This window comes from Chrysemys picta, chromosome 1 (genome assembly GCF_011386835.1).
Source record: "Chrysemys picta bellii isolate R12L10 chromosome 1, ASM1138683v2, whole genome shotgun sequence".
NCBI classification, from domain to species: domain Eukaryota; kingdom Metazoa; phylum Chordata; order Testudines; family Emydidae; genus Chrysemys; species Chrysemys picta.
Window position 1 is genome coordinate 99,097,992 of NC_088791.1, and position 27,628 is coordinate 99,125,619.

The 27,628-nt window shown below is 44.2% G+C and overlaps 1 long non-coding RNA gene across 1 annotated transcript; it reads right to left on the reverse strand.

Moving 5' to 3' along the window:
* Positions 1–18,498: 18,498 nt before the first annotated feature.
* On the reverse strand, positions 18,499–26,774 carry LOC101944922 (uncharacterized). Its single transcript, XR_010597902.1, has 3 exons — positions 25,878–26,774; positions 20,368–20,520; positions 18,499–19,868 (listed from the first exon to the last, which is right to left on the reverse strand). It is a non-coding gene; the product is annotated as an uncharacterized LOC101944922 (long non-coding RNA).
* Positions 26,775–27,628: the final 854 nt, after the last annotated feature.

Below are 27,628 nucleotides of genomic sequence, written 5' to 3' on the forward strand. Positions count from 1 at the left end.
AGGACACCTGGCTGGAGGCGTTGGCCTGTCCTTTGCCTGGGAGAAGCTTGTTTACCCACTCCCCAGACTTGTCTAGTAAACACAGTATAGTTCCACATTTCCCTCATATTTGAATGGTCCCTTGGGCATTTACCATACATACACCATGAAAGGATATTAATGATCAGTGTGTTGTTAGTTTTCCAAAGATACCTTACATGACACGCATCAGATACAGTTTATGTTTTAATGAATTAAATAATTAATTGAATTAATTAATGAATTGGGGCATACTGAACTGGCCAGACCAGCTGAAACTTTCAGTGTCAGATACTAGTGAGCTCCTTGCCCTCTTGCATTGGGATGTTGTTAGGGTCACAGCTAGATTCTGACACCCTTTACTCACATTGAATAGGACCTTACTCCACAAATGGCTCCAGGGTCATTTGGAAATGCCATCATGGTGCCCTATAGAAGTTGCAGTTCAGTACCTCATGCTCCCAATCTCTCCTGTTGACTGAGCTCACTGGTTGGATTACTTCTCCCTTGATGCGTCATGATCTCCTGTGTCATGGAGAGGGGAAGCAGTACATCATGGACTGGCTGTGGTATGTCAAAGGACATATAGTACAGCTGCAGAGTCCAGCCCATAGACGAGCAGGGAGACATGAGCCAACCAGACTACAAATCCCATGAGGCCTTATGGCATCATATCCAAATAGAAATATTTTTGCTTTCAGCCAAGAATTAAAAATTTTCTGGTTTTTGGACATTTGGGTTTTTGATTAAAAAAAAAAAAGATTTTTCAAAGCAGATGCTTTTTACAAAACAATTAATTTGGTCATAAACCCAGTTTTCCATTAAAAAAAACCAACAGTTTTGATTGACAATTTTCACCCAGTCCTCGCTGATGCCTTTACTTTTGGTGAGTAGCAACTTACTCCTTGAGTGGTACCACTGACTTCAACGGAACTCCATTTGTGGAGTAAGGTACTAATCAAGTTGAGTAAGCATGTCAGAATTGGCCCTGTGAAACTCTGGGGTAGTCACTTGACTACTTTTCTCCATCTGTAAAACGGGGCTAATAGTACTTGCCTCCTTCATAAGGATACCTAAATGTTTGTAAGACTTTGAGATTGTTGGAGGTAAAGTGCTATAGAAGCGTAACACCAACAGACCAGTGGCGGATTTAGAGTTAGTGGGGCCCTGTGCTCAGTTTCATTTTTGGGGGCCCCTCCTTGGGACCCAGCCAAGAAAAAAAACATTCTCTCTTATCTCCCTGCCCCCCATTTTTCATTCTTTTTTTTTCAGAAGTTTAAGGTTAACTATAAACTGACTGTCCTTATAATCATGCCAGACTCCAAGGGGAAGTTTTTTCAAAATATTTATCCTTTGAGGATCAAAAAGTGCTTTAAACTAAGATTAACTAAATCAATCCTCTGAATATTCTTGTGAGGTGGATAAGGAGTATATAGAAATCACTTTCACCATTGCTGAAGGTAGCTACCTGGGTGGTAGAACGCAGCAGCTATTTAGCAGAGCACAAAAAGACTGCACCACAACTGAAGGGCCAAAACTTAGAAGAAAACATATTAACGGACTCCATGCCATGCTTTGGGAAATTCCAGATCAGAACCTTTTAGCTTAGGATTTTAATGCTCCAATTACCTAAATCTCTAGATGTTTGCTTAAAAGTGGTATACATGCATCATATAGTTCATGTTCATTGGTTATAAAGTGCCATCCAGAACATGGCACTTCACAAAAATATATTAAGCCTACATCCTTGTGCCAAAAGAGCTTACTGTCTGAGGCTAGCTTGTGATTGTGCATTTATCTCTGAGTAACAGGCAGCATGCAGCTGTACCGACCCATGATGAGTCCTGAGTGGCACCGAGTTGGACTCAGATTCTCATTGCTTTCTTGCCCACAAATTTGGAGGGAAGTCATTTACTGCAGCCTTTGAAAGGGTGCAAATTCCCCCCCCACCCCTTCGTGTTTTGTCAGTCCCCATCCCCTAGCCGCCCCGTGGGCTGCGCCCAGCCACCGCTCACCAGGCGACGGTGAACGGCACGAACGCGGGCCAGAAGACTCAGGAGGAGCATGGGGCAGCCACGCAGCCGGAGAGAAGCGGCGTTTTCCCCTTCAAAGCGCTGCTTCTCTCTGGCTGGCTGCGCAGCTGCCCGGTGCTCCTCCTGCTTTGTCTGGCCCGAGTTCGCAGCACTTGCCTGCGGCTGCAGGTGAGCCTCCCTCCCTGTTCTCCTGCCTCCAACAGCTTCTACCCCCGCAGCCTCCCCCCGCAGAGCAGGCTGCCTGAGTGCCCGGCCCAGGGGCCCCTTGTCATTGGGGTGCTCTGTGCCAGGGCACGGTATGTTTCACGGTAAATCTGCCCTTGCAACAGACCCTGGTTGTGATCAAACCTGGGACCTCTGGAGCTAAATGCATGAGCCTCTCCTGCACGAGCTAAAAGCCACACAGCCCTTAGCGAAGGCTGTAACAGACTCATTAATCTCTCTCTAAGTCAGGGGCGGGCAAACTTTTTGGCCTGAGGGCCACATTGGGTTTCCAAAATTGTATGGCGGGCCGGTTAGGGGAGGCTGTGCCTCCCCAAACAGGCAGGCGTGGCCTGACCCCCACCCCCTATCTGGCCTCCCCCGCTTCTCGCCCTCTGATGCCCCCTCCACCCCCCCCGGGACTCCTGCCCCATCCAACCACCCTGTGCTCCCTGTCCCCTGACCGTTCCTGGATCCCCTATCCCTGACTGCTCCCTGCTGCCCCATCCAACCCCTCCTCTCATTCCTGACTGCCCCCCAGAGACCCCTGCCCCATTCAGCCACCCCCTTACTGCGCCGCCCAGAGCACCAGGACAGGCAGTTGCGCCGCCCAGCTGGAGCCAGCCACACCATGACGCAGCACAGAGCACCAGGTCAGGTTGCGGCTCTGAAGCTGCGCTGCCCGGCAAGAGCTCGCAGCCCCGCCGCCCAGGGCATTGCGCTGGCGGCACAATGAGATGAGGCTGCGGAGGGCCGGACAGGAGGATCCCGCAGGCTGGATGTGGCCCGCGGGCCGTAATTTGCCCACCTGTGCTCTAAGTGGTCTCGGTGCCAGTAGATGGGATAGAACACCACACCCAGGAGGTGTGTGGGTTACAGAAGCACCAAGTAACACTATTCCCAGTGGAAGGGGACGGGTGCAGCTGTCCGGCACTGAGATTACCCTGTTCTTGCCTGACATTCAGGGTTAGATTTTCCAGAGAGCGCACGTCAGACATATATAAACATTTGAAGTTCTTTAGAGGACCTCTTGCTTAAGCTTCTAAGTTTTAGCAGGGTGCAATATTGTGTTTCAAAGTTATTGCCAATGGGTGTATACTACATTAGATTGAAAGTGGGTTTTGAGCTTGCAACTCCATGCTGAAACCCAACCCCCGGCTCATTAACATACATGCCCCTTCTTATTTGTGCCCTTATTTGCACTCTGTAAACTGCTTCTAACAATTCCTTTCCCCTCTTTGTTCAAACAAACAATGGCCTTTGAAAATTTATTTTAATGCTGCTGAGACCAAATTGTTATTTAATTTAACAAATGAATAATTCTCTTCTCCAAATCCCCTTTAGCTGCTCACAGATATTACTTAATAGTTTATCTGTATGCCTGTCAAATTCTTGCTCCTCTCAAAGCATACAAAGACTAACGCTTTGCTTGTATATCAGATTAGCGGGGTGGGGAGTGGGGGGGAGTAGGCCTTTTCTCTCATTTTTCCATATATACAATGAAAATATGTAACATAGGTTTTATATAGGTAAACTTGGCTGCTTTATCTGGACAGAGATATTATGATGTTTGGGACCATCTCTAGGAATAGGATTATCTGAACATTTGTGTTGTGGATCAGGCACAAGAAAGATATTTCTATTATAAAATGTTTGACGTATAATTTCAATATTAGTTTATATAATTTGACTTTTTAAATTATTCAGTTTCTTCTTTTGTTTTATGTTTTTAAGCAGTTAGTGTTGGTGAGATTCAGTGGCTAACTTTTTAAGGGCTGCAGGACTGGGGCCTTATGTATATGAGTAGATCATGGAGTTCAAGTGAGCAAGGACCACAGCAGTATCTCCCAAACTTGTGAAAGCTGAGCTATCAACCTCAGGAAAATAAAACCAATTGTGCATCCCCTGCAGCCTGGCCATGTATTGTTAAAGGCCCTGCCCAAAGTGAGCGGTGTGTAGATGTTTGTAATATGATCCTCCCTCTCGTTTCTTACGTTTGTTGAGCAGTGAAATAGTTAACAGTGGCATTTATAGTATATTCATCGTCACCTGAGTTAGCGCCCATTGAAAAGAATGGGGCAGTTCACACTCAGACCTATTGGTTCAAACTCTCTGCAAACTCAGACAGACATCACTGAATACTTCATACAGGGTCATAGTTGCAAGATTTTCTTCACAGCCATAACAGCTAGAGACTTAGGGTACGTCTTCACTGGCAATGTTAAAGCACACAAGCTTTAACGTGGCTTGTGAATTCATGGAATAGCACTGGGAGAGAGCTCTCCCAGCACTCTAAAAAAACCACCCCCACGAGGGGAGTAGCTCCCAGCGCTGGTGCACTGTCTACACTGGCTCTTTACAGCGCTGAAACTTGCAGCGCTGGGGGATGTTTTTTCACATCCCTGGGCAAGAAAGTTGCAGCACTGTAAAGTGCCAGTGTAGACAAGCCCTTAGCTTTCATTTGAAAAAATAAATTACATTACATTTTTAAAAAAATAAAATGAAGTGGTGATCTTCTGGGGTCTGATCTGGTGCCAACTGAAGTCAGTGACTTCAGTGGGTTTTGGATTAGCCCCATACTGCATGGATCAAAGTAGGTAGTAGGGGATGGCAGCCCAAGCTGGCTTCTGTGATGGTTCAGATGGATGACCTCTCTGCCTGCCTGGGGCAAAAAAGTGCTAAGGAAGTGGACTGGATAGCAATACAGCTCAGGTTGGTGGCCCATGTTTTCAGATTTGGTAATATGCTCACACCAGGAGAGGCTTTAGTGAAGGGTTTAATTCTGACTAGGTCAGTAACGCTGCAGCTTGTCCTTGCTTTCCAAAGATCATCTCTGGGACTAAAGACAGAGCAAATAACATCTGGGTCACTGTGTAAGTATTTCAGGCATCATTCAGGCTAATGTGAAAAGGAATATAAGAGGGGGAAGGGTACAGTTAGAGCCATAAAGCTGTCACTTCCTCTGTGTACGCCAAGATGTGGAAAGCGTTGCCCATGTTCAGATCCCTAATTACAGATTTCTTCTGTAGTTTCTTTATGATTTGTCCTTTGTCTCAAGTCTTTCTTTAGGCTCATAATGCCTTCTGAAGGCAACTGCCTCTTCTCCAAAATTCCTGGGCCTACTTAATTCTGCAAGCTAAAAATATTCTTTGTGGTTTCCAGTACTTTACTTGAGCTCAATGGTTTTAAAAAGCTACTTTGAAATAGATTTAGCTGTGCAAAAAACCCATATCTGAGTATGTACTATAGGACCTACCGTTATAAACTCAAAACGAGTAACTTAGAGAACATACACGTCCTTCTGTAAAAGGCAGAATTAAAAACATTCTGGTATTTAGGTAAAAATGTGAAGCCTAAGTAGTTAAAAGGCAATGTGTTCTAAAGGTTTCCTTAATCTATTTTCCCCCAATTCTTTCCACATCTAAGAAGCTTGTGGAGTTAGTTGCCGATTAACATTCAGGAAGATTGTACTCTGTCTCCAGTTCATTGCTCTTTTGTTGGCTTATTGTTATTCAGAGCCCATTTATTGTAGATGAGCCATTCATTTTCCTCTAATTGGATGGGATTGGATTTCACTTTCATTGTTGGCTGTATTGAAAACCCAGGGGGCGGGGATGGGGGGGGGGGAGGACTCAGACAAGGGTCGTGGAGGTTTAACTGAGCACCAAGTTTAGATTTTTACTCAAAGAAGCTGTACCTTTTTTACATAACCCCCTTGCTTGGATTTGCAAGTCCTCTGTGAGGTCTTGAATATTTTATTGTGTTACTTGTATATATTTACTCATAATGCCTGATCCTATCAGGGCTTCTAATAAAATGCCTAGGAATAGCAAAATCTAGCAGTGGCTTTATACTGATGTCCCTCTTTTTAATCTCCAACTGGCTTTCTGTCTCTGTCTTAGGGGTTCGAATGAACTTATTTCACTGCCACCAGATACCACCTTGTACCATTATGCAATGGGGGCCTGGGAAGTTGCTCCAATGTATTTGGGGGTTATGCAGGGCTCTGTGAATGGTGCGAATTTCTGATGCTGACTTCCCCTGTGCTTTGATCAGACAGCTACCTATTCCATCTCTAACAAAGAGCAAAAAGGTTCATAAAGATTCTGCCCTCTGTTCCACCTGTGCAGCTCCTTTGTAGGAACTTCGATAACAGTTTTATTATTGATGCACGAGCCTGAATAAAATTCTTCTCTCTATCTCATAACAGTAGTCTCACTACACACTCTGAATTGCTAACAATAATAGTAAAAGAAATATCAGCAAGTTGAACTGGAAATACAGATCTAGTGGACAAAGACGTGTCATTTGTATATAGTCACATTTCAGAGCAAGACCCACACCATAACACCTAATACTGAACTGCAGAATAGTAAGAAATTTACAAAGTACAAAACAGAGAAAAAATCAGAAGCCACCATTCACGATGACAAGTTTATCCTTAGGTGCATCTGCAGCTGAATCAACAATTTCATCTAAAGCAGGGGTCGGCAACCTTTGGCACGCAGCTCGCCAGGGTAAGCACCGGGCCGGTTTGTTTACCTGCTGCGTCCACAGGTTCGGCCGATCACAGCTCCCACTGGCCACGGTTCGCAGTCCCAGGCCAATGGAGGCGGCGGGAAGCGGTGGCCAGCGCATCCCTCGGCCTGCGCCGCTTCCTGCTGCCCCCATTGGCCTGGAGTGGTGAACTGTGGCCAGTGGGAGCCGCGATCAGCCGAACCTGCAGACGTGACAGGTAAACAAACTGGCCCGGCCCGCCAGGGTGCTTACCCTGGCGGGCCGCGGGCCAAAGGTTGCCAACCCCTGATCTAAAGAGAGCGGTTTGTGGACACCCAGTGATCCCTGGAGAACTGGCTGGTCACATGGGGCCAGCACAAACCCAATGAATCACATAAGTCCCACTTAAGCCCTCAAAAATAGCGTTTAAGTGGGACTTACGCATTGGCCTTATATCCTGACCTTCTTCACTGAATTAAATTTTACCTGTAGATGCATACATTTTAAGTCCAGAAGGGACCATTATGATAATCTACTCTGACCTCCTGCATAACACAGGCCTTAGACCCTCCCCCAGTAATTCTTGCATCAAGCCCATAACTTCATTTCATCTATAGCATGTCTTTTAGATGGTCCGTGATGCCGGGTCTGTTCATTTCCAGCTGAGAGAGAGAGAAGATGGGAGAAGTAGATGAAAACAGCAAAAGTAGACCATGTGATTAACTTTTTCAAAAAAGGACAGAACACTTATCAAATAAGGACAGCTGCAAAACAGATAATTCCTAATATTATTTTTTTCATTTATGCAGTTGCTGTTGCTATAGAGATGTTGTGTGATCATGAAAGAGAGGGGAGATGGTCCATGCACTCGTGAATGGGAGGTAGTCTAAAAATCAGCCTCTACATTAAGATGTGATCCACGCTATGAAAAAAGATTAAGAATCCCCGATAAAAAAAATAGGACAAATTAACAAAAAATATTCAAGTAGGAATAAGCTCCACTGGTGCAAACTGTTTCTTTCCTGGTCTCCTGTTGGAGTTTGCATGAGTCCAGCTACATCTGAGGTTGGCCACCAATGGCCGAAATCCCAATGCAGACAAGGCCAAGTCAGAGAAATTATTTGACAAATAGTTTTGATTACATTTGAGAAATTGTGATTGTTCGTGGGCAATTTGAATAAAAAATGTGTCAAATTATTTGCTATGAATGATTTGCCCAGCTCTAGTTGAGACCCAGTATATTTTGGGCATTAAATGTTAAAATCAGCACAACAGGCACCCAATGAACAGTGCAAAGCTGCAGCAAGTATGACATAACAGAGGCCGTAGAATTTCACGCAGTCAAACCAAAGAGCTTGTGGTTGAAGTACAGCAGATCTTTTAGAAAGACATCCCCTCTTGATTTAAAGACTTCAAGTGACAGAAAATCCACAACATCTCCTGACAAGTTGCTCCAATGGTTAAATAGCCTCACTGTTAAAATGTGTCTTATTTCCAATTTGAACATTGCTGCTTCAAGCCACTCGATCTTGTTATGCCTTTGCTGACTAGATTAAAGAGCCCTCTACTTTCGCATAGATTCTCCTTGTGTAGATAGACCATCACCAAGTCGCCTCTTAACCTTCTCTTTTGTAAGTTAGATTCAGTGAAAGACATAAGGAACTCAATCAAAGACATGTAAGGCTGTCCTCAAATCATTCTTATGGCACTTCGCAGAACCTACTCCAATTTTTCAACCTTGTTTTTGAAGTGTGGACAGGGGAACAGTGGCATCACCAATGCTATATGGAGATAAAACTACCTCCTTACTCCTATAAAATATTTCCTTGTTCATACATCCAACTGATCCAAGGATTACATTATCCCTTTTAGCCACAGCATTTGACTGTGAGTTCATGTTCAGCTGTTTGCCCACCATGACCCCTACATCATTTTCAGTCACAGATTTCAAAGACACAGTTCCCTATCTAGTAAGTTTGGCCTACACCCTTTTCCCCTAGATGTATGATCCTGCATATTGCTTGATTGCACCCAGCTTATTAAGAAATTCTGATTGTTCTGTATAACTGACCTGTCCTTACCTTTATTTACACCTGACCAAATTATATTATCTGGAAACTTTATCAGCAATGACTTTATATTTTCTACCAGACCATTGATAAAGATACTGAATAGCATTGGGCCAAGAACTAATACCTGCAGGACCCCCCTAGAAACATACCCACTGGAGGATAACTCTTCATTAGCAATTACAATTTTGAGATCTATCAGTTAGCCAGTTTTTAGTTGATTTAATACATACTGCATGGATTTTATATTATGTTCATTTTCTTTAGAACATTGTATTTTATAAATCAAATGTCTTACAGAAGTCTACATCTGTTACTTTTATCAACCCAAGCTTGTAGTCCCATCAAAAAAAAATGAGAAAGATTGTTTGACATAACCTTTTTTCCATAAATCCATATTGATTGACATTATATTGCCGTCCTTTATTTTTTATGCTGGGGTTAACAAGGGAAGAGTTGATTTTACATGTATAAAGAATAATGCTTCTAGTATAATTATTCACAAACTAATCCTCTTCTGATGCTCTTGGCTGGGCTGAGGCAAAGGTGCTACTGCTGGAGGATTGGAGTAAGAGACTAGGAGGGAGTGTGTTGAGGCCGGTGCCTAGGAAATGGTGCAGTTTCTGGGGGAGGCAAGAGGAGAAGAGACATGGAGCAGAGTGGGAAGCTCAAGTGGTGGATGGGTGTAGAAGGAGGGAGGAAGGAAGATGGATGAGGCCCCAGGGGGAGGGGGCATGGAATGTGGGCAGGGGAGAAAAGACATTGTGGGTTCAAGGACTGCAGGATACCCAGGGAAATATAATGAGTGGGATGAGGAAGGGGAATGGGGGTTGATCATTGTAATTCTCCTATGCTTCACATTCCCAACCCATATAGTGGACCTCATTTGTTTTTTGAGCCATCAATTACAAAAGATTCATGTGATTTGCACAGGGAGAGACATGTAGACCCAGATCCTGAAAGGTATTTAAAGCCCCTAATTCCCACTGATTTCAATGGAAGTCAGGAGCCTAAATTCTTTTGGCGATCTGGGCCATACTCACAAGCAAAGGAGTTATGTTCCATTAAAATCAAAATATAGCTACAGGATAATGGCTGCTGTCACAGTGACTTACCTTTCTGTCCTTGGGAGTAGCTGTTGTTTTACTTTCTCTCTTGCTGTGAGTACTGTGAGTAGTTCAGTTCACTGGCCAAACTATACTCCGTCACTGCTGGTGTAATAAAAGTTAAAAAAAAAAAAAAAAGGGTAATTTCAACTCAAGTCTGAAACCTTCATGTTGGGGCAAGGCTGAACCAAGGCTCACAAAATGAACAGTTTGCTCGGGTTTGTTGAAATTCTTGTATTTTTATTTTTCGCAACATCAAAAGCATATTTAAATGAAAGATTCCCCACCCCCATTTATTTGAACATTAAGGAATTTCTTTGATTTTGATTTTAAAAACTGCAGTTAAACTTGTTTGATTTCAGATATTTTCATTTTGGTTTTCCCCCATTCCCAGAAAAATTGGGAGGGGGGGAGCAAATAAAAACAAAACAGAAAAAAACCATTAGAGGATGACAAAGTTACATTTTGTTTAACTTTTTTTTATTAACTTTTTCACACATTTCCAGTGAAGGAAGCGGAAAAACAAACAAATGGGAAAAAAATATCTAAATGTAAATCTCCCTCCTAGCTAGAAGCCCTACCATAGGTTTCACTTAGTCACCCTCACTCTGAGGAAAGAGAGATTACTTGTAGTCCTGGCCCATTTCCCAGCATTCCTTGCTGTCAGGCCTACAGTTCCCATGCTCGCTGGGAACTACAGTCCCCAGAATGCCTCCATTCTGGGCTGAAATCAGCACAGAGGTGTGCTGGCCTCATAGCCTGCCTGAGAAGAGCCAGCATGTTGTATTGCCAGCTCTGGTGCATTTTTTTTAATGAGTGATAGGATTGCTGAGGGTTCTGGAGCTCATTTTCTGATGATGCTAGAAGCTTCAGCTCCCTCGTGCAATTCAGCCCTGCCAGAAGCCAAGGGACTCCCTTCCCCTTTGCTCACCATTCTCACAGGAGGGGTGAGGGAGGAGGGAACAGAACAAGCCCAGCTGCTCAGGGTAGCTTTACCCCTCCCCTCCTGTGAGCAAGGGGGACAGGACAGCACCTCTGTTCCTTCCCCCTGCAACATCTGGCCTGGAAAGGAGCAGGAGGGCAAAGAGCCCCTGGAGTAGCAGAGGTGAGGCTGAGGGGCTGAACTCGGGGAGTGGGGACTAATGATTTTTGATCTGCTGAGACTGGCAATACTGAGTGTGCCCTATTACAGACACTAGTAATGATACTATCGGTACTACTAAAGCACGCTTCCAAGAAACCTGAAAAGATGGTTACAAAAGTTTATTGGAACACAGTGGAAATAAATACTTTAGCTTCCATAAGAATACCAGAAATTACAATAAAAATGGGATTAGTATTGACTACTGTCATTAGTAAGTTTTGATACTTAATAAATCTGTTTAAAAATTACGTTTACAATATTATGCTGATTATATTTAAATTATGTCCTTTTAGTAACTGGCATTTCTGAAAAAACAAAACAAAACACAAAAACAAACACCTCCCTCCCCCCGCCCCCAGATAGGTGTGTGTTGCCTGTTGGTGTTTGGTTACTGATAGTGTTATGCGATTGTATATTGTGCATATGGATATATGAAAATTAGCTCACTTTTATTTAAAGTCTAGATATGGATTTAGGAGCCTAACTTTAAGCATCCCAAAATATGGGCCTACATTTCCAAAAACCTGATCAGTTTTCTATACTGGGAAAACAAAACAAAACACAGCATGGACTCCTGATTGGTTGGTGTAATCAGGAGCGGAGAGTAATTTATAATGGTAAGATTTCTGCCTGGGGAACGGTACCAAATGGGACACCACAGGGGTCAGTAGTGGACACAGTTCAACAACTGAATTAATGATATAGAGCAGTGACACTTGTTCCGCCTGTCTCTTAAAGCAGGGCAAGCAAAAGAGCAATTGTAGGAGCACTCCATGGCCTGTCTGACACAAGCAAGCCAGCATGAGGAGTATTGGGGTACCAAACAACTAAATATGAAGGCCCTAAAATTGAGACACCCCTCAAAATGCATTCATAGGAAAATTTTTAATGCAGTTTTTTTTGTAATGATTCCCAAAAAACAAAAACAACCCCCCCCTCAAACTTTGAATTAAAAACCGATGTTTTTCCAAAACTCCCCTACCCTTCCTAATAGATTAAGGGTAGCCCAGAATAACATATGTCACTATATAACACTGAAATATAAACTGAAGAATTGTTAATGGTAAGATTAAGAACTTTGATAGCCTATGTTATTAACAATATGTAATTATGTATAGTGAATAAAACACTAAGGCTATGGGTTTGCTGGCATAAGTGTGGCTTTGCCAATTCTTCTTTTACATAGAATTGCTAATCTGCTTAAAATGTCATTGCTGACAGAGCAAAGGTAACGTGTTGGAAGATGTAAGAGATACACAAACATGGAAGGATAAGTAAAAACTCCCCTTTTTCTGGGCAGGGTGACACAAAACAACATGACCCAGAAGCTGCAAAACCAGTAGGAAAAATACAGAAGTGGGTAACTGAAGCTTGCACATGCATAATGTATGGGTTACCTAAAATCCAAAGGGTTGATGTGCTAAAAGATGATTGGATAAAGATTAAGTAATCTGAAATGCAGAAATGTATAAAAGACCTAAGTGAACGTGGGTCCAAACTTGAGAAACAGTGGACCAGAAACTAAAGAATGGGACCAAAGGACCAGAGAAGGCAATGAGTATCATAGAAGATGAAAGAACTTCTTAGTAGCCCAGAATGTGACAACTTGGGCCCATTTACCAAATCTGTCTTGTCTGTTGTTGTTTGTCTGGCATAAATGTATGTCCTGACACCATAAGTGATAATAATTCTGACTGAAATTGTATAAATAAAGGGGAAAATTGATTGTCTAAATTGGGTGGACTTGTGACTTGTTTCCAACTTTTACCCCCCAACAAGGAGTGATGATGTATGTTTGCTCATTATCACCCGACTCAGGGAAGAAAAGAAACTACAAAGAATTTCTGTCCCCACTCTCAGCAGTCAAGAGGGGAGGAGGGGAGTGAGGAGCTAATGTCGCAACTATAGTCACAGTGTGTGTGGCACAAAGTAAATATCGGGCAAATGTTCAGTGTTAGCACTCTCACCCAGGCAGTCTTGGGTGATGCAGATATGGTCGTACATTGTCAAGATGTTGGACTGTGAATATTTTGTGTCTCTCTAGGATTCCACCCAAAGAACAACTTGATTTTAAGCTCTTGAGAACCGTGTGCTGTGGATCGAGAAGATGATGTAAATTTAAGTATGAACAAATCTGTTGACAGCATCAAAACTGGAAAGTTATCAAATACAGTGGGGGACAGAAGCAAACTGCAGCTGGGCCAGGAGAGATTGTAATGGAGGCTCACATCCAGTGAAGTGAGAATTGATAGAAATACGTGTATATACATATACCTGGGAAGAGGAAATAAAATACCGAATGAGGATAATTTATCTGGAAACGGGGCCAGATTCTCCAGTCTGCTAATGCCACTTTGTGGCACAAAACAGACTTAAAGCAGCCTGATATGCCCTCAGAAAATTCCCCTTTTGAGCCCACTGCCATCTCAACCCACAGAGTAAGGAGATTTAGGGGGCTCAGCAGTTCTAACCTTTGCAGCCAACAGTGGCCAATGGCAGGTGCTTCAGAGGGAAAATGAACAGAATAGGTAATCATCGAGTGCTCTATCCCATTGTCCACTCCCAACTTCTGGCAAACAGAGGTTAGGTATGCTTCAGAGCATGGTTTTGCATCCCTGCCGATCCTGGCTAATAGCCATTGATGGACCTAGCCTCCATGAACTTATCTAGTTCTTTTTTGAACCCTGTTATACAGGGGTGAAAGTAAGGCGGTATGGGCCGGTACAGTGTACCGGTAAAAAGTGGCCGCCAGTACCGGCCCGTACAGCTGACTTTAAAGCACTGCCATGGAAGCGCTTTAACGTCGTTGCCCCTTTTGCCCCCCTCTGGGCTGCTGATGGGGGCGGGGGGGTGGGCAAAAGGGGCAGCTGCCCAAGGGCCCACAATTTAAAAGGGCCAGAGGGCCAGGCAGCACAGATGGGCTGGCTGGGGGACGCTGACCCCTCAGCCCCACCCCTTCCGCCCGAGGTTCCACCCCTTATGCCCCTCCCCCCCACCCCTGTACCGGTAAGAGATACATTTTACTTTCATCCCTGTTGTTATAGCCTTGGCCTTCACAGCATCCTCTGGCATTGAGTTCCTCAGGTTGCCTATGTGTTGTGTGAAGAAATACTTCCTTTTGTTTATTTTAAACCTGCTCTCTATTCATTTCATTTGGTGACCCCCTAGTTCTTGTATTATGAGAAGGAGTAAAAACCACTTCCTTATTTACTTTCTCCACACCAGTCATGATTTTATAATCCTTTATCATATCCCCCCTTAGTTGGCTCCTTTCCAAGCTAAAACGTCCTAGTCTTATTAATCTCTCCTCATATGGGAGCTCATTTGAACATCCTGTATCACGTGGCATGTGTGACTGCAGTGTCACTCATGGCTGCATCGCTGTTTTCCTCTTCCTTTCTGCTCTCTGAGCTCACTTTACTGTTGTGCATTGCAAGCCAGGCACAGGAAGAAGTGGTCCTCAACTTCAGGGAGTGAGCACAAGGTTGTTAGCAGCAAGTCAGGTCAATATGCCATATAGCAAAGCAACATTATGTCCTGACTTTGTTCACATATGGTCACACCACCACTTGCAGTGAAATCACCCACCTGTTTCCCAAGAGAGGTTAGAAGGTTTACTGCATGTGGTTACATCACTTAAGGCCATTGGAGTCAGTGAAAAGATAGCGATTGACTTCAATAGATATTGGAATACACGCAATATCTTCATTTTACAGTCTTAATTCTATAGCTCATCTCCTTGAACCATATATTAAAATGGAGATACACCATTTTTAATTGTTACATTTAGGAAATGCGAGTGATTATATAACAGCTGTTTCTTGCACTAACACACTGTCAAACAAAGCCCCGGAAAGCAACGCACCCTCCCAAGCTCGTTCTTTGTGTCCCATTTAATTACAGGAGGATGTTGGTGGCTGAAAACAGGTGACTTAGAAGATGAAGTTTTCTCCTGCAGCCGGTCATCAGGCTCACCAAAAAAGCCAAGGTAAGGGGAGAAGTGCCTGCTTTCCAATGACAAGACAGCTTCCCATGAAAGAAAGAGGAGCAGACCCAAGCCTGAGGTAAATCAGCCAGCATAGCTCCATTCCAGTCAATGGAGCTGTGCTAATTTACATCAACCAGGGATCTGGCCCAGAATCTGTTTCTTGCCTTTCAGATTGCTCTATGATAATGTTAATAGTATTAATACTAATTTTGACAAATTACAAACAACAACAGGTAAAAACACCACCTTCATTAAGAACACATGCATCCAGGGGTCCTATTTAAAAGGAAGGGGAAAAGTTCTACATCTGGACTCAACATTAAAAATAAAAAACTTTTTTTCTGAAGGTAGGTTTGAGTGAGAGGATGGGAGTGGGGCGGAGGGCGGGGAGGGAGAGAAGAGAGGCAGAATCAGATTGCAAGGAGGAGGATGTCCTACCCCCTGTAACCCACTGCATCAAATACATGATCACCTGCTGACTTCAGACCCAAGGGTGAAAACCATAAGAAGTGGGTCGTGTGAGGGCAAAACACACAGCAAAACAGTGCTCAGAAAGTAAACCTTGAATGCAGCCAGGCCCTGCTCACCATCAGTAGCTTTAATAGGCACCACGTGCATATTTTATTCCAAATGGCTAATTTTCATTTATTTGTTATGAATAATTATAGTGCCTTCTGACACCCCCTATTCCCCATATACAAGCCTATCCCCAAACCGCAACAGTGTGTAAAAGTTTGCCATCGCGTCTCCATTAAACTGTATTCTCTCCGCCTGCCAGTGATAATGCACTTCAGATCATTCATTGATGCAATATATTTTCCAGGATAGGTTTTTTGTTTTCTCTCTTGGCTGCTCACCCTCTTCTGTGGTCAGTTTTGCTCATTTCTCTTGTAGGCTGTCTAGAAGCAGAGAAAGGCTTTTAGTTTTAAGCAGTTCTCTTTTCAGCCTCCCCTTATTGAATTCCAACCTCCATTTTTTTTTTTAAACATAGGAACATCATTTATCTTGGACTTTAAGTTGCAGAGGCCTTCAAGGGGCTCCTTTTTTTCTTTCCCAGCTGCATTTGTTGACACACAGTCAATCTGTTTTTTGCCTTCCTTCCCCTTTTTCCCCCCAGCAGGCCATAAAGTATCGACAGCTGTGCCCTTTATTAGCATAGCCATTCTAAACACAACAAGGGGGAAGAGACTAAATATATTACAGCCATTACCTCTGTCAAAAAGTGACAATTTTAAAACATTTCGGCTTTTCACTGGGAAAGCTAGCAGCACAAAAGAAAGTGCTATAATTTTATTGTAAATGCTTTTTAAATATGGGTCACTTGGCCATAATCAGGAGAAAGGATGGAAAAGTTCAAAGCTTGAGAATAGTTCAGGCTGATATCAGAATTTTTTTTTTAAAGGCTTGTCTTTAAAATATGCAAATTGGACAAAATACAACAGTGAGAAGCATGCAAACTAAGATCTTGTTCCTGGAGGTTTTGTTTTCAGTACAGCTCTGTTCATGTATTTCCATTTACTTATAAGTGTGTTTTACAACTTGGATGGGAATTTTTCCTCCCCAAACAGAGTGTTATGAATGTTTGGACATTAAGAAATAAAGAGGGGAAAATAGCCAGTCTTCTGTTTTCAAAATAATAAAGAATTCTTTTTCCCCAAATACCTTTGGAACTGAGATGTAATATGGCTCTGGGAATTTACCCGACAAGATGAATTTTAAGAAATAAAATCAGTGTGAAGTCTTTCCTAGCATATTAGGTTCAAAGTAGGTCTCTCAAATCTCTGCATATGCTATGGATTTTGTTTATATATTTTTAAGTTACTGCAATACAGTTTTTGTCAAAGAGTGCAGAATGGGGTAGGGGGCGAGAAGAGGGAGAGGGGGCAGCCTTTTCAGTATTTCCAGTGACCTACTGTCTGTGGTTAGCATCTAATCTGCACTTTAAAGGTAAAATGGGATTTATGGATGTGCTGAAGTATGTCTAATCCAATCATTTTCATTTTAAACTGTAATCACTGGGCATCAGGCAGGAGGAAAAAAAGCTTGTAATTAACAATGGATTCTGACATCAACTTGCTCATCATTTAGGAGAACATCAGAAGAAAGTTTGCACTCATTTTTTCCCTTATGTTAGCTGTAGCCTCCTATTCACAATTCTTTCCCCGAGGTTTGCTTTTGCTTTTTAAATTTAAAAGCATGCGTCAACCTTAGCAATGTGATATGACCATTTGGTAGGCTCAGTCGTCCATACAGCCTTCCAAAGGCAGAACTTCTTGAAAAGATCTAATTAAACAATTATAGATAAAATCCTGGAGAAAGTAGTTAAACACAATTATTGTTGGTATTGTGGTAATACCTAGAGGCCACGACCCCATTGTGTTAGGCATTGTACAAACATATCATAGAGAGGGTGTCCTGCCCCAAATACCTTACAATCCTAGTGTAAATCTCATTCAGTTATAAATCCCTATTTGGTAACACCATATAAATTTATATACTACAGGAAGAATGGCTTTTTAACAGCAGCAGCAATTAAACGACTATTAGCACTCCTTTCCCAAGGCTAAGAGGAGTCATAACAGGATCATATTTTCTTGGTGCTTACTAGCGAGGTGCCATTGCATTTATTTCACTCACAGAAAATGTCTTGGAGCTGCTGCCAGTTACTCAGGTTAGAGCAGGGACAGCAAACCTTTCCATGATGAATTAAATCTGCAACTTCATAACAGCTCCTTTATCCTTTTCATCAGACTCGCTGGTGCTAAATATTGGTAGGCAATGCCATATTCTGATATTAGCTTTCCTTTGTTTAAAAAAAAAAAAAGTTCTGTATGTCAAAGGTAGCTCATAGCGAGCTGGTCCACATTATATTAAAACACTACATTCAAGGATGGCAGGGTTGCAAAATGTAGCACTCGACTCAGGAAATGACATAGTGAAGGATGTGATCCCCACATCCCTGCCTCATTCACTGGGTAGTAAAGTCCTCCTGCAATGTGGTCTTCTGAAGTGTGTACACACACACACTCTCCATTCTCCTGTATGGCTTTCTTGGAGCAGGTGCATTAGGAGAAACCCCTCCACAGCGCCCACTACCCCTGTCAAGCAGGTGAACGAGGCCAGTCATACACTGAAACGAGATGGAGGAAGGCCAGCACCACGGGAGGAGGAGGTGGGAGTGTTGCTTTCTTAATCCAGGGAGAGAAGGAGGAGATGCAATCCCTCTGTGCTCCCATACGTTAACCCACGTTCAGGACCTTGGCTTCATCTCCTGAAAACTGGCCATCAGGGTGGAATTAATCATCTGCTATTCCTTAGCACTAGAAGAAGATTTTTAATACCCCGGAGAAAAAAAAGAGAGATGGGAATAAACTGGCCTGCATGAGGCACAGCCCTTGTCCAGAGCAGATTAAAGCCACAATTTGGCTTGGAATAAGATAAATACCATATGGAGCTTTTTATTTACAACATATTCCAATTGAACCAATTGATTTATTTATCTAATTAGTTATTTATTTATTTAACTGTGTCATCTTAATAAGTTTGTGTCTCCTTGAAATGTCACTTCTAGTGAAATTAAGCACCCAGTTTTTCTGCACATCAAGTTGTGAGATCCACTTCTGGCTTGGAATTCAGGCTGCTGCCATATTGTCCACCGAAATCATCACCTGCCAGTATCATGGCAGATATCTTGCTTTGTAAAGCCAATCACACACACTTACAATATATTATATACAGGGGGTGCTACTACAAAATGAACTTAGAGCACCACAGAATTCACCTTTTCTGTATGATTTACAGTATTCTTTGTGCTTAGAATGTGAAATAATACATTTGGAGAATTCTTTCCTGGGTGTCTGGCTGGTGAGTCTTGCCCACATGCTCAGGGTTTAGCTGATCGCCATATTTGGGATCGGGAAGGAATTTTCCTCCAGGGCAGTTTTTCGCCTTCCTCTGCAGCGTAGGGCACAGGTCGCTTGCTGGAGGATTCTCTGCACCTTGAAGTCTTTAAACCATAAATGGAGGATTTCAATAGCTCAGACATAGGTCAGGGGTTTGTTACAGGAGTGGGTGGGTGAGATTCTGTGGCCTGCATTGTGCAGGAGGTCAGACTAGAAGATCATAATGGTCCCTTCTGACCTTAAAGTCTATGAGTTTATGGAGATGGTAAGTGTCCACTGTATATTCTCACTCATTACACACAGGCCAAGTGAGGACAGAACCAGCCAGGAGCTTATGCATGCTGGGTCTGCCTCCAGGAGCAGCATGAAAACCTCTTGCATGTCCTTCACCCCATGTTCCAGTTAGCATGGAAAGCTGAGCTAAGACACCAAAACATCAGCAGATGCAAGAGGCTGGCAGGTAGCAGAAGCCAGCTCTTTTTATTGACTAGGAACATGAAGTGACCAAACTACAGTAGCTGCTCTCACTCTGCATCACTGGGCACCAGTGAACTGTGAATGAATCCTGGAGGAACTGTAAGCTGTGGCTGTTCAGTTGGAGACTCCAGTCCATGCAGTCTTCTTATTGTGCAGTTATGCAGCTAGAGAGGCAGGTGCTCTGACTGCTGCCACAGTCCCGGGCAGCCTATGTGGGCACCTCCTCGGAAGCATAGCCCATAGTAGACTTTTCTTTGACCCTCCAACTGGTCCTGCCACTGAGAGCTCCTCTTCCGGTCCTTCCTCCCAGTGCAGGGGGGTGGAGGGGTCTCAAGAAGGAAGCCAGTTGAGGAGGTGGTGATTTTATGCCAGAATTATGGGCAGACACGCTGTACCCAAAGCAGTATCAATTCTTAGAAACTGTACACAGTGACTACACAGAAAATGAAATAATAAGCATACAAAACACCAGCATCAAAAGAGCCAACTGCTACTGAAAAGCACAGAGTAAGCGAACCTTACCAGAATAAAACAAACCATCTGGTGTTGGAGGAACCTCACAAAAGGTTAAACATTTGGCTGCTGATCAAGCTAGTCCAACCTTTCCCACTACTCAGCCCTCTGTCCTTCCAGCCAACAGGCCTTCTCTTCCCCCATACCTGCTCTGGTCTTGTAAAGGGCAGGGGAAAGGAGATGTGCCTGCATAGCTTCTGGGGGCTGTTGGCAATTGACAGGTACAACTGGCAGCCAGGTACAACTTAAAGCAGCCTTGAGGTTGCATTACATTATGCCAGGGTCCAGACTGGTCTCCAGCTGGCTTCAGGAAGCACAATGGGGTTTAAAAGCATCTTCCTGTACCCCTCTGCCACCCCCATAAGCTTTGCCTAACATGGAATGACCTATGGATACATTACTTTTTAAATGGCACTCACATAGCTCAGGATCAGTGGACATTTAGCAGAAGTCAAAGGACCCAGCACTCAAGACAAATTGACAGGTCAGAGATTGCTGAGCTCAACGTTGCATGGTCCCTGAAGCCAGAAGCTGCATTCCGGGGAGATATCTGACTTCAGGAGTAGTAAAGGCTGCACAAAACAACATAGGAAAGATTGATTAGTTTTGTCTTATTGTATAGATGCTTTCAGTTAAACTAGCATAATGTTTCCTAGCATTTGGTGATACCTTTCTAACAGCGCTGAATACACCAGGTAATTGAGATCTTAACACAACCAATGATTTTCATTTGCCAGATTACACTGTGCTTATACTTCTTCCTCAGAGCTGCTGTGCCTTTGTACTCCTTTTAATTAGCATTTTACATGGATCAGAAAAAAAAAAGAACAAAAAAACCCCCCCTCTTTCCTGGCCAGCTAACTGTTTAACTTGTTGCTCATCAAAGATCTAAAAAGTCTGGTTTTCAATTATTTGAACAGTGGAACAGTCTTTTTACACCCAACCTTATTAAAGTGCCGGATTTTATTAGCTGTTTTGTGTTAATAAGACTAAGGCGAATGTAGTGGAATGCTCCTTTGGAAGCTCTTGAATTCCTGTATACTTGGAGTTTACTTTTCTTTTTCTGAATAGGATGCCTGGCAATGGACTAATATGTTAGCTTGCTGGATTGTAACATTCCCTACCTTGAAGCTCTCTCTGACAACTACTTCACCTAGATAAGCCAAAGCTTCTTTCAAAAGAATGATATCAAGGAAGAAAACCCAGATAATACTGCCCATTCACCACTTTTTTAGACTGTTCCAGGGAAAGGGACTCACATTTTAAGGAGATTTAAAATTAAATGCATTGACAGTCCAGAAGGAAGTCATTTCTTAATGCAAATAAAATCGGATTAAAAAAAAAAAAGTCTATTCTTTAAAAAAGTCAAAATATTCTAAACTAACCCTTTTTCATCTTTTTGAAGGGTTTTGTGAATTTTTTTAGCAAGTCACCCCTCCTCCAAAAGCATCTTTTCAAAACTTTCCCTTGCCAAAAACCTGGTTTTCAGTTAAAATTTGACATTAACAACTGTTTAAAAATATTTGCCAAAATGCTTTCAATTAAAATTTTTAAACCCTCCCAGCAGAATAAAGCATGAGATTTTCATACAAAAAATGAGAATGATTAGATCGTGTCAACAATTTCCCATGAAAATTTGTTTTAGAAATCTAAAGGTTATTTTTGAATGAAAAATAGCTTTTTGTTCATGCAACAGGTTACTGGCCCTTTAGGGTTGTGTCCTGCACAACTGAGTGTGCTGGATGCATTTCCAAAAATGCATAATCAATAGACAGGAGGCAGACTTCAGAGCTCCCGAACAGTAAAGTTAGGTCACAGGAGTCTCCCTAGCTGTCCTGCCCAACTCTGCACAAAGGAGGTGCTTTCTGCAGGTCAGAGCCAGATGTTAGGCAAATTGGGTAGAAAATATAAGGAAGAGGTAGCTATCCATGTTCATTTGTCAAACTGAAAACTATATGGAGCCTCCGAGGGAAGCATGTCTGAAAGAATAGCTGACGAGCTAAGTAGTCAGGGAGCCGAGTGTGTGTGTGTGTGTGTGTGTGTGTGTATATACACACACACATATATATGTATAAATATAAAATATCAGTGGAACCCAAGACAGTGGCAGGGCCTGGGGAATCCATAGGACTTAATCCAAAGAACCGTTCAGGTCTAATCAGCACCTGCTTTTGGGAGCGGTACCAAGAACTGATGCCACAATGCCCAGGTACAGCAACAATTGGAGCAAGAGCTGTGTGTGTGTAAACTAACAGTGATGATTCTCTGGTTTCATCAGCTTATCAGCCAAATAATCAGAAACCACAAGATGTTCTTCATGTTAGCTGACAGAAATCAGTGAAACAACTTCTCTTCTGTCCCAGAGGAATCATGGGGAAAATTAGTAATACAGAGAGCAGGTTTTACAGAGGGAATATGCAAGGTATCCTAGGTCACAGTGGAGAAGATACTTAGATGATGGCAAAGTACCACTAAGAATCCAGCGTCACAGGATTGCCAATAGGGAAATCACCCCTTATTGTCTATGTTCCATTCACTATAAGTTGTGACAAATCTCTGTCCTTGTCTCTGTGGGTCCCGCATTTCCTGGCGGATTTCACTAGCCTCAGAGGCTCACTGTGACCCTCCGCTCATCTCAGTTGCGATTAATCAGGTCAGCTGCCTCGATCTTTTGGATTGGCGTCAAGTCGGGTGATATCCTCACTTGCTCGTGTAAATTATCCTCCTGGGGAAAGGTCTCCTGGGTGACTAAGCATGCCTCTCGATCGTGCCAAGGTTTTAGAAGATTGATGTGGTAAATTTGCTCCAGTTTCCTGCGGCCTGGCTGCCGCACCTTATAGTTCACCTCTCCCATGGCTTTGATCACTTCGTAGAGTCCCTGCCACTAAGCCAACAGTTTACTTTCTGCCGTGGACACCAGGACCATCACTCGATCCCCTGGTTCGAACCGTTGAAGCTTTGCTTGGTGGTTATAATGGGTTCATTGGGTCTCCTGTGCTTTCTCCAAGTGTTCCCGTACAATGGGCGTAACTCGGGCTATCCAATACCTCATCTGCAGTACATGCTTGACTATGTTCCTTCCGGGATTTGGCTCCTCTTCCCAGGCTTCTCTGGCTATATCCAATATGCCCCAGGGGTGGGACCTGTATAGTAGTTCCAACGGAAGTAACCTGTGGAGGCTTGAGGAACCTCCCAGATGGCGAACATGAGGTAAGGCAATAGGGTATCCCAATCTTTCCCATCCTGGCTCACCACTTTCCTGATCATGGCCTTGAGGGTCCTATTGAACCTTTCCACTAGGCCATCTGTTTGCGGGTGGTATACAGAGGTCCGTAGGGCTTGTACGTGGAGCAACAAACAGAGATCTTTCATCAACTTGGACACAAAAGACGTCCCTTGATCAGTCAATATCTCCTTGGGTAGTCCAACCCGGGCAAAGATCTGTACTAGCTCCTTAGCTATTGTCTTGGAAGCCAGGTTGCGTAGGGGGACGGCTTCTGGGTATCGGGTTGCATAGGCTAAATATGGCTTTTTGATGTTTTCATGGCACCAGAAGTTGTTGCAACTCTTGCCCCTGCATTTGCACCACACGGTACAGGAGATCTTTCTTCACTATATAGTAAGGTCCTGGACCTTCCCATCTATAGGTATCCCATCTATCTTGGCCACCTCTTTCCTGGCATTATCATATCTAGGGTCCTCTGCCTGGTCCCGCCCGAAAGTCTCTCTCCTGGGACTAACCTGCCCAAGCTCCCAGGGGCCAGCTTCTGCTTCTTCCAACGGCTCGCCGCCATCACGGCTGGGACCAGCCTCCGGCTCACCTTCCGTGGTGGTAGTTTCTTTAATGGCTGCTTGTGTCCATCTGCCTCTGCCTACTAGGGCAGTCTTCTGACCCTGGGTCAGGATCCGGGTTCCCAAAGCTTTTGCAGCCTTCCTCTCTTTTTTTTGTCTTCCGGGTCTTTTAGGGGGGCTGAGAACAGATCCTGAGAAATCTCAGGGAACATCAGGGGTTGACATTCCCCCGGCGACGAGTCGCTGCCCTCAGGGTCCCCTCCTCCTCCAGCCTCTCCGGGGGGAGTAAATGATCAACCCTGGATAGTCCCTCCCAATGACTACAGGATATGGGAGTTTAAGAATTACGCCCACTGTCACCTCAATGGGGTTTCCCTGAACCTCTATCTCCACCGGAATGGTGGAGTAATGGCTCATGGCCCCATGCACGCACATCACTGCTATGTGTTTGGCTTATAGCAGCTGGCTACTTTTTACCAGCTTACCCAATATAAGGGTGAGAGCACTCCCAGAGTCTACAAGCACTGTGTCTCTGCTCCATTTATCTTCACTGGCCTGGTGTAGTTATGCAGGACTGATGGGACGCCCGCCAGTTGGATAAGGGAGCACGGGACCTCCCAATCCCCCAAGTTACAATGCCTAGGCTCCTCGGTGCTAGGTCACTGTGCTGCTATGTGTCCCCACTCCCCACACGCATAACATCTATAATTGCTTCTAATCATTCCCCTATCACAGAGGTTAGGGGGTATAGTCCCAGGGTTGCCCCCCACTCAGGCCAATCCCTTCCTTCAAGGGTCCCCGCTGGTTTTCAGCCCCCCTTTCTTCCACTTAGGACTTCCCAGGTATTTGGCTGCCCAACCTTTCAGGGTTGGGGTCGAGTGCTTGCTTCAAAAGGGGCCTTCCTTGGGTAGTTAGGTCAATTCCCTGGCTGTTATGCATCTTTCTACCAGCATGATCATCTCGTCATAGGTGAACGGATCATTCTGGCCTATCCATTTGCGAAGATCTGGTGGCAGTCCTCGCATGTAATGGTCCATGACCAGGGTCTCCAAAATCTCCTCTGGGCTGCACACCTCAGGCTGTAACCACTTCCGTGTGAGGTGTAGGAGATCGAATAGCTGGGACCTCAGAGGTTTGTTCCCCTGGTATTTCCATTCATTGAACCTCTGGGCCCATACTGCTGCCATCACCCCTGATCGTGCTAGGATCTCTGCCTTCAGCCAGGTATAGTCAGTGGCATCCATGGCAGGCAAGTCAAAGTAGGCCTTCTGGGCCTCTCCGCACAAAAAAGAGGCGAGAATGCTGGCCCACTGCTCCTGGGGCCACGCCTCATGCTGAGCAGTCCTCTTGAATGAGAGGAGATATGCCTCTACGTCATCTTCTGATGTTATCTTTGGCAAACAACCAGTGGCCTTCAGGGTTCGTGTCCTGTCGGACCCCTGGGCCTGGGTGGTGAGGATCTTCAGCTGGTCCACAAACTCTCACAAGAGGGCATGATCTTGAGTCACCTGGCTCATCAATAATTGATTAGTTTCCTGCTGTAGCCACATAGACTCCTGTTGCGCCATTGCCTGAACCCGGGTGGCCTCCTGCTGGGCTGCCGTGGCTTGTACCAGAGCTCTTACCACCTCCTCCATTGTGGTACAAAGCAAACAAACAAAACAAAATCCAAAACCCAGTGCACTTTTGTTTTTTTTAAACCTCCTTCTTCCGCCATGCTGTGAACGATGATCCCACCCTGACACCAGTTGTGACAAATCTCTGCCCTTGTCTCCGTGAGTCCCGTGTTTCCTGGTGGATTTTGCTAGCCTCAGAGGCTCACTGTGACCCTCCATGTAGACATTCTCTCTCTAGAGGCAAGGGTCACAGCCTACTGAGCCATTTTCATCATAAGCCAGCGAGGGAGGTGAGAAGAAACTATCCTCCCTTGCACAGTCTCTGTTGTCTCACAGTCTCAGTGATTAATCAGGGGGGGCAAAAGGGGGAGCCTGGGCCCACCCTCTACTCCGGGCTCCAGCCCAGGGAACCTAATAGTATCAGCTATGGTAGCTGACCTTTTAGAAACAGGACACGTACAATTCCCTGGGCTACTTCCCCACAGCAGCCCCCACTTCCTCAAGCTCCACTTCACCCTTACCTCAGGGCCTCCTTCCTTGTGTCTGATATGGTGTGTACTGCTCAGTCTCTCCAACAGCGCAACTTCCTCCCACAGCTCCTGACATATGCACCCACCTGACTAACTGGGAGGTTTTTAACCAGTTTCAGCCAGCCCCTGATTGGCTTCAGGTGTCCCAATCAAGCTAGCTGTCTCCACTGCTTTCTGGAAGGAACTTAATTGGCCCCAGGTGTCTTGATTAACCTGGAGCAACTGCCATTTGGTTACCATGGTAACAGGGATTTGTTTAGCCTGAGGCTAACATACCTGTTTCTCACTTCTTTCCTATAGGCATCTGGCCTTGACCCGTCACAAAGGACAATGGGTAACATTTTCAGAAATGACTTGGATTCTTAAGTCCCTTGATTTTCAGTGACATCTGAGCTCCTAAGTCACTTTTTAAAATGGTACTTAGGTGCTTTTGAAAGTTTTGCCCAATATCAAAGTGACAGATCCAGCAACTTCCATTGGATGGGTGGACTGACTGAGCCCATCATTATTATCCAATACAATTACATACAGTAGAACTAAAGCTTATTAAATTCAGAAGCAGGCTGATGGTTTGAATAATGTCCAATGGCTGCCTCAAGACTTTTAGCAGAAGCAAACACTAGGCCATGGGACCATAAAATATGCTAAAATAATCCTGATCTACTAGCACATGCTATAGTTACCTTAACATGTGTTTTACAGCTCTCCTCAGTCATGACTCTGCAGTAAAAGATATTACCTCACCCACCTTCTCTCTCTAGAATGCTGGGACCAACACAACTACAATACTGCTTACATTCCCACATGAGATTACCGATAGCTACTTGTGCATTCCTACACCAAGAGAGAGAACAACCAAGCAGCTGCACCACTCCGCTGAATCAAGTGTATTTTCATCTTGATTCCTTAACATTGTCCTAATATTTTCTCATATATTCAACTGCTGTAGGCTGGGCTCAGCACAGGGGCGTGCAGGGGTTCATGAGAAGATCTGTCCTTAAAAAATGACTGAAGCTACTGCTAAATGTCTGGTTTTCATTGACACCAGATACATTTTTTCTTAAACTTAGGAAAGCCTCACTTGAGTTCACCCTTAGACTATAAGCTCTTCAAGACAGGGATTGTGTTTTTAGTGTGTGTGTGCACACGCGTACATACAGCGCCTAGCACAATGGGGCCCTAATCCCAATTGGGACCTGTAGGAGCTATTGTCATACAAATTAACTCAAAAAGGGAAGCATAGCCTCCAGGCTCATTTAACAATATTCTGTGAGTCACACCAAAATGTAGCATGCAGCAGCTGAGAGAGGTGCAGCACCGGGGAGCAAGGGGAGGAATGTCAAACTCATTAGGGAGACATGGCTGAATTTAATTTTAATTAGAGCCCATGGGGCAGAGCTATGAAGTCATGAAGGGCCCTATACGCATTTGCGGCGCACAGCAGACATATCAATGGGAGTTTAGGATAACTGAAGTTAGACTATGAATGGCCACAATAACCAATATTATGCCCTGAAGTGCTGAGCAACTGTAAATCCATTGGTCAAGGAGAAATGGGGGTGCTAGCCTCACTCAGGCCCTTAATAAAATTAGCTATTGCCTCTTTAGGGCCACTGTAATGCCTATTTTATTCCTCACCTCCCCCGTGTCTTTGCCCATCTCAGTGTTGGGTTCGACGTGGGCTAGTGCCTGTGGGCCTTTTTCCTTCTTTGTGAGCAGTTGGCTTGAGCAGTGCAGTTGCT